At 52.1% G+C, this 7,047-nt stretch overlaps 1 pseudogene; it reads left to right on the top strand.

Moving 5' to 3' along the window:
* The first annotated feature begins 1,285 nt into the window (after window positions 1–1,285).
* LOC144177906 (U5 spliceosomal RNA) lies at window positions 1,286–1,393 on the top strand (annotated as a pseudogene).
* The last annotated feature ends 5,654 nt before the right edge of the window (window positions 1,394–7,047 follow it).

Genomic DNA, 7,047 nt, shown 5'->3' with positions numbered 1-7,047 from the left:
TTTTCTGCGAAGAGAGAGATAGAGAGAAGATCTTTGACGCAGAAGAAATAGGGGGGTTTTGGAAAAGGGGGTAAATTTGTTAGAGAGCTCAAAGGTGGACCTTGAAGTCTAGGGCCATAGCTAGAGATGCAGCAGCTCCTTCCCTTTCCCTCTCAATCGGCTCGCGCAAATATTGCGGTAACGAGCTGGTCAAAGTTTTCTCCCAGGTTTCGATGGAAGTGCAATACGTAATGTTGGAATTTTTCGCACCTGAACATGCCTCTGTACATGCCTAGGTATCGTGGGGGAGTGTATTTAGCAGAGTTTTAAGCTAAGGTATGATGTTCTCACCCAACATCTTCGCCCACATTTATTTGTGGATACTTCCGTTGCTTTATCCTCCACCGAGCTTGCAATTCTTCGGCGTTTAGATCCCATTGTAGCACGGGGATTACACACATTATCACGGAGTGTGCAGTAGAAGTCGGTGACACGATGGCTAGACAGGATACTGGTAAACTTTCCCCGGAGGTGAAAGATCTAACTAGGAAACGGCAAACCATGACAATCTCCACCCCAGCTGACAGAATGGAACTAGCGGAGCATTCGAAGTTAATCAATAAGTGTAAGGCAGCTGACATACGGAAGTATAATATGGAGATGATCGAATATGCTGAAAAAGAACGGTGGCAGCCTGAAAGCAGTGAAAAGGCGTCTTGGCGTGGGGAAAAATCAGGTGTATGCACTTAAAGACAAGGAAGGCAATGCCATCACAAATAGGAATAAAATAGTCATTGTAGCCGAGGAGTTCTATAGAGATCTGTACAGTAGCCGGGACATCCAGGATAATGCCGAACGAAAAAACAGTTCAAGGGAGATAGACACCCCACCAGTAACGACAGAAGAAGTAAGGAAGGCTTTGAAAGAAATGAAAGGTGGCAAAGCACCTGGTGAGGATCAGATAACAGCAGACCTCTTGAAGGATGGCGGAGAAATTGTACTTGAAATTTTTCTGCAGTCACGTCTGTATGCCGGCTCGCAGGAAATCTACGAAACACCGTGTGCCTATGTCCGAAGCATAACTGCATCGTGCACCAAATATTCATACAAGTACTTGTGTTTTGCGGCTATACCAATAGTCTATTTAAAACATTATGCCCAAACGTATTCTTAGTCATACTATTTACACGATCTACGCGCTTACTGGTTATAATTTTCATAATTTTGTCTGTACTTTGCACCACCAGCGACGCTTCTGAGTACATGCCGTCGAAGGGCGCCCTGTGAAGCACGGTTTTTGCAGGCATCGCTCAGGTCTCTCCTCACATCCACGCATTAATCTTTCGCCTTTTACTAAAGATTACCGTGGGGAGGGACAATGAGCCTATAGGCCAATTTTTGGGAGGCCTGGCCCGTTTGGGCGAGGCCTAATCTCGAAATCCAAAATCAGAAATGGCACTACTCTACCCTCATCGTCGGGGTTGCGACAGTTGTGTACCCTCTTAGGGGGCTCTCATGTCCGTTCCACACGGCAACTTCCATTGGGACTTCAACGCGTACGGATACCCAACCTCACATACGTTACTGAAAATTTTAACTCTAGGCACATGAAAAAAGTAAATTTCGTCATTCTTCCGTGTTTCGCTTTGTTTACAAAGCAAGAAACGCAAATGCTTGCGGAGTTGTTAACTAACTAACTGACTGACTGACTGCAACGGCTTACTTGCACGAATGCTTTGCTCTGTGGACAGCCAATGCACTCGCCATTTGTACAAGTGCGGCACGCACACACACAGCTGGCCGGCGCCGCATCTTTTCAACGTGCTACGAGTTGTGCCGCGCCTCCGCCAGATGGCGCCACGGGTCCCGCGACCGAGAGAAGACGCAGTGAAACATCCCCCTCGCGAGAGGCACGATCAAATACAGAGCATTTCCGGGGGCGCACGACGTTAAGTAGTTTGCGTTACGTTAATGTTGCACTTGTGGCAACTGCTGACGAGAGAGCGCTCGTCAGCAGTAATTTGAATGAGTCAACGATATAAGGCGCGTTCGTAGCGTCCCATTCTGTGTCGGCTTTGTGGCGCAGTGGGTAGAGCACCATGTACATTGCGTTCCGCCCGCAGGGTCGAGGGATCGAAACCGGGCGCCGGATAGTATTTTTTTTTATATAGTAGGGACAACGACGGTGCGGACTACGGACGTCAACGCGGGTGACATCGTGAGTTACTGAAATGCTCTGCATTTAAAAACTGGCAAACCTGTATACGCAATGCCTAATGACCGCGAATGTACCAGAATCTTGGAAGAACGCGAACATCATCCTAATCCGTAAGAAAGGTGACATGAAGTACTTGAAAAATTACAAGCCGATCAGCTTACTGTCAGTCGTCTACAAGGTACTTACCAAGGTAATCGCTAACAGAATTTCTGCCACCTTCGATTTCAGTCAACTTAACGAACAAGCAGGGTTCCGTAAAGGCTATTCAACAATGGACCATATTCACACGATCAATCAGGTGATAGAGAAGCGCGCTGAGTATACTGAAGCCTTCATAGATTATGAGAAAGCATTTGATTCGGTCGAAACCTCAGCAGTCATTCAGGCATTACGAAACCAGGGGGTAGATGAGCATTATGTAAGAATACTAGAGGATATCTACAATGGGTCCACAGCTACCATCACCCTCCATAAGGAGAGCAGTAAAATACCTATAAGGAAGGGCGTCAGACAATAAGACACAATCTCTCCAATGTTATTCACAGCATGTTTTACAAGTATTCAGAACGTTGGATTGGGAACAGGTGGGAGTAAGTGTTAATGGAGAATATCTCAGTAACCTCAGATTTGCTGATGACGTTGCCTTGCTAAGTAACTCGGGCGACGAATTGCAAAGCAAGCTTTCCGCACTGGACGAGCAGAGTAGAACCGTGGGCCTGAAAATTAATATGCATAAAACCAAAGTAATGATCAATATCCTCGGAACAGCACAGCGGTTTGAGATAGGTGGCGAGGCAGTAGAAGTGCTAAGCGAATATATCTACTTAGGTCAAGTTGTGACCCCGGATCCCAACCATGAGGCAGAGATATATAGAAGGATAAGAATGGGGTGGAGTGCATACGGCAGGCATGAATGGCAGCCTACCATTGTCCGTGAAGAAGAAAGTGTATGACAGCTGCATCTTAACGGTACTCACCTACGGGGCAGAAACTTGGAGGCTCACTAAGAGGGTTCAACTTAAATTGAGAACGACTCAGCCGGCAATGGAGCGGAAGATGATAGGTGTAACATTAAGGGACAAGAGAGCAGAGTGGGTCAGGGAACAAACGCGTGTTGAGGACATATTAGTTAAATTAAGAAGAAGAAATGGACGTGGGCAGGGCATGTAATGCGAAGGCAAGATAACCGTTGGTCATTGAGGGTAACCGAGTGGATCCCTAGAGAAGGCAAGCGCTGCAGGGGGCGGCAGAAAGTTAGATTGGCAGATGAGATCAAGAAGTTTGCGGGGATAAATGGTCGCAGTTAGCACAGGACCGGGGTAATTGGAGATTAATTGGAGAGGCCTTTGCCCTGCAGTGGGCGTAGATATGCTGGTGAAGTGGTGATGATGATGATGATGATTATGATGATGATGATGATGGTGGTGGTGGTGGTGGTGGTGGTGGTGGTGGTGGTGATGATGTGCAATATGGGAGGCAGTGCAAGATTTTGTTCAGGGCGAAGGCTGTTACCAGTTGACCAGCTCCGCGTTCACCGAGGCCCCTATGCCGCTTGACCACCCATTGGACCGAGTGAGTAACTCGATGGCAGGTGGTGACCGTGAACTTTATGACGCGGGTGAAGGAATGGTCCTGAAGTTTTTCCTCCAAGACCACTCTGAGAACCCGGCAGGATGAAGCACAGGGGACGGGGTCGACTGTGTTGACTGATCGTTGATATTTAGAGGCGGAAAGCAGGGGCAGCTCAGATTTCTCTGGAGCTGCTTGCAGGCCTGCGCTGGCATGGATGGATGGATGGATGGATGGATGGCAAAACGTTTATTGAGCTTAAACGGAAGGGGTATAAGGGCGTGGTTAGCCTCCTAAGTCCAGGAGGCCTCTTGTCCGGGCTGCCTCCAGTGCGCGCCGCACCAGGGCGACCTGGCGCTCCGGTGCGGAGCTGGTCAGCTCGGACTCCCACTGCTCAAGGGAAGGAAAGGGGTGGAGATGTGGGTGTTGGGGGAAGGAGAAGACGAGGTGGTAGGTGTTGAGAGGGATGTGGCAATGGGGGCAGTCGGGTGGAAAGAGAGAAGGGGAAATGTGGGATAGAATGATGTGGTTAAAGTATGTTTCGGTCTGTAGTCGGCGGAGGATGTAGGCCTGTTGGGCGGTGAGGGAAGGGTGGGGGGGGGGGGGGTATCGCCGTCGGGAGTTTGTGTGGTGGGAGAGGATGGAGTTGTACGTGGGGTCGAGAGGGGTCAGGGCTGCTGGGTCTGGGGGTGGGGGAGTTATTTGGTCGAGGCGAGGCGAGGTAAGTGCCCGGGTAATGAGTGCGCGGGCTGCGGCGCGGGCCGCCCCATTCCCTGCCAGGCCGGAGTGGCCGGGGGTCCAGACAATGGAGAGGTCAATGTCTTCAGGGAGGCGTTGAAGGAGGTGAATGGCTGCTAGCGGGGCGAGGCCGGTTTGGTAGAGGCGACACGCTTGCTGCGAGTCGGTTATTACGGTCAGATAGGGTTGGTGGCAGTGGGTCATGGCACCGTGGGCAATGGCGAGGGACTCGGCGGTGAGCGTGGGGATGTGGCGGTAGGAGGCCGCGGTGAGGAGGCGGCCCTCATTGGTAAGGACTGCGATGGTGGTGCTGTGGCGGGTTGAGGACTGCGCTATGTCGGTATAGCGTGTGTTGGGATCCGAGCAGTAGCGTTTTTCGAGGAATCGGACGCGGGCGTTGCGGCGGCCTTGGTTGTTTAATGGGGTGCATATGCTTGGGAACGGGAGGGACGTGGATGCGTTGACGAATGGAGAGGTGAATACGTTGGGGCGCGTGTGGGGTGACAGGGGCCGTGCGTCCGATGACCTGAAGTACCCGTCGACCAGCCAATGTGAGGGAGAGTCGGTGCAGGTGGGAAGTGCGTTGGGCTTCCAAGATTTCTGTGAGGGTGTTGTGGAGGCCAATCTGGAGGAGGCGTGTGTTGGAAGTGTAGGTAGGGAGGCCTAAGGCTGCTTTGTAGGTCTTGCGGATCAGAGCGTCCAGCTTGCTAGCTTCCTGTGTCTTGAGGTTGACGAAAGGGCAGCTGTATGTAAGGCGACTGATGAGGAGGGCTTGAACGAGTTTGCAGGTGTCGGATTCTTTGAGGCCGTAGGTGGAGCCGCGGATGCGCCGAATGAGGTGCGTAAGTTGGGTGATTGTTTTGTGGAGCTGTGGGAGAAGAATTGCGCCGGAGCCGTCGTACTGAAAAGGAACTCCGAGTACCCGAAGGGAGGTGACTTGGGGAATGGGAGAGCCGTGGATGGTCACCTGTGGGTCCGGGGTGGGCTGTGGGGGGCGGCCGCGGGTGCGGGCTCGGAGAACGAGGAGGGCAGACTTGCTTGGTTCGACCGTTAGGCCTCTGGGGTGGAGGTAGGCGACAGTGGTGTCGATGGCTTGCTGGAGGGCGTCTTGTTGCGCGCCGCTGGAGCCACTGGTAGTCCATATAGTGAGGTCATCGGCATAAAGCGCATGGTAGATACCGGGGATGGCATTTAGGAGACTGGGGAGGTGGAGGAGGGCGATGTTAAAGAGTAAGGGGGAAATAACGGAGCCTTGCGGTGTGCCTTTGGCATGGGTGTGGAAGGTAGGGGATTGGAGAGGGCCGAGCCGGAGGGTGGCAGTGCGGTCCCGCAGGAACGTGGAGACGAATTTGTAGGCGCGGTGGCCACAACCGGTGTGATTGAGGTTATCGAAGATGGCTTGGTGCGTAACGTTGTCGAAGGCCCCTTTGGCATCGAGGGTGAGGAGTGCTTTGGGTGTGTCACGGCTGAGGTGGTCGAGGAGCTGTTCTTTTATTTGTATAAGGACGTCCTGGGTGGAGAGATTTTGTCGGAAACCGAACATGGTAAGGGGGTACAGGTTACGGTCTTCGAGGTAGGTGGAGAGGCGCTGGTGAACTAGGTGTTCATAGATCTTGCCGATGCAGGAGGTGAGGGCGATGGGTCGGAGGGTGGTGGCGGAGACAGGTTTGTTGGGCTTGGGGATAACGGTGATGTCTGAGTGGCGCCACTGTGAGGGGTACGTGTCGGCTTCCCAGTTGCTGTTGTAATAGGTGAGGAGGTCTTCAAGGGTGTCGCCCGGGAGGTTGCGGATAGTTCTATAGGTGATGTGGTCTCTGCCCGGGGTGGTGTTGCGGGTGAGGCGGGCAAGAATGGCGTGGAGTTCGGTCATGGTGAAGGGGAGGTCCATGTCGGCGTTGGGGCGTCCGGTGTATTGAAGGTTCGGGGCAGGGGCTGGCAAAGAATAAAAAAATGAGGTCATGACCAGATTGCAAAATTAGCTCCACCTCCTCCGGAGACCCATGAGTGCACCGCAGTGTAATGCCGTCGGCGTAGAGAAGCGACTGAAGGTTGGGGAACTCGGACAATGATCTGATAAGAGAGGCAAGGGTAGGCGATAATACGGCACCTTTACGGTTACCACGAGTGAGGGTGATTGGTGTGTATAGAGTGCACGTTCCCAAGTTGGCTTCCGTAAGGCAGAAGAAGAATAAACTTTATTCTGGTGGATTGTAAACTGTTTTTTTTTTTTGCGTTAATCCTGACTGCGCGGGACACTTGCCAACGTCAGGTGGGCTGCTTGCGCTCTGGGGACAGGGTGTTTCGAGATCCCAGCTTTAGGGCAACTCACGACTTCACGTAAATCAACACAACGATAAACGCGACAGCCGCCGACGTGAGGCAAAGCAATGGCCAGCCCAATGCGTCTTCCCAAAGGATCTAGAAGGTTTCGACAGATGTCAAACGCCATAATTTTATACATTCTCTCAGCGTTTGCTCGCAGCGTTTTCTAGGAGCTTTCTTCGCGAGCGTTATAGAGGAGACAGGGAAGTATATTGTAACCC

This window comes from Haemaphysalis longicornis, unplaced genomic scaffold, assembly GCF_048455015.1.
Source record: "Haemaphysalis longicornis isolate Haplotype H1 unplaced genomic scaffold, Haemaphysalis longicornis Haplotype H1 scaffold_334, whole genome shotgun sequence".
Classification (NCBI taxonomy): Eukaryota; Metazoa; Arthropoda; class Arachnida; order Ixodida; family Ixodidae; genus Haemaphysalis; species Haemaphysalis longicornis.
Note: the sequence above shows the minus strand (reverse complement) of the source record. Positions and strands in the feature narration are given on the sequence as shown.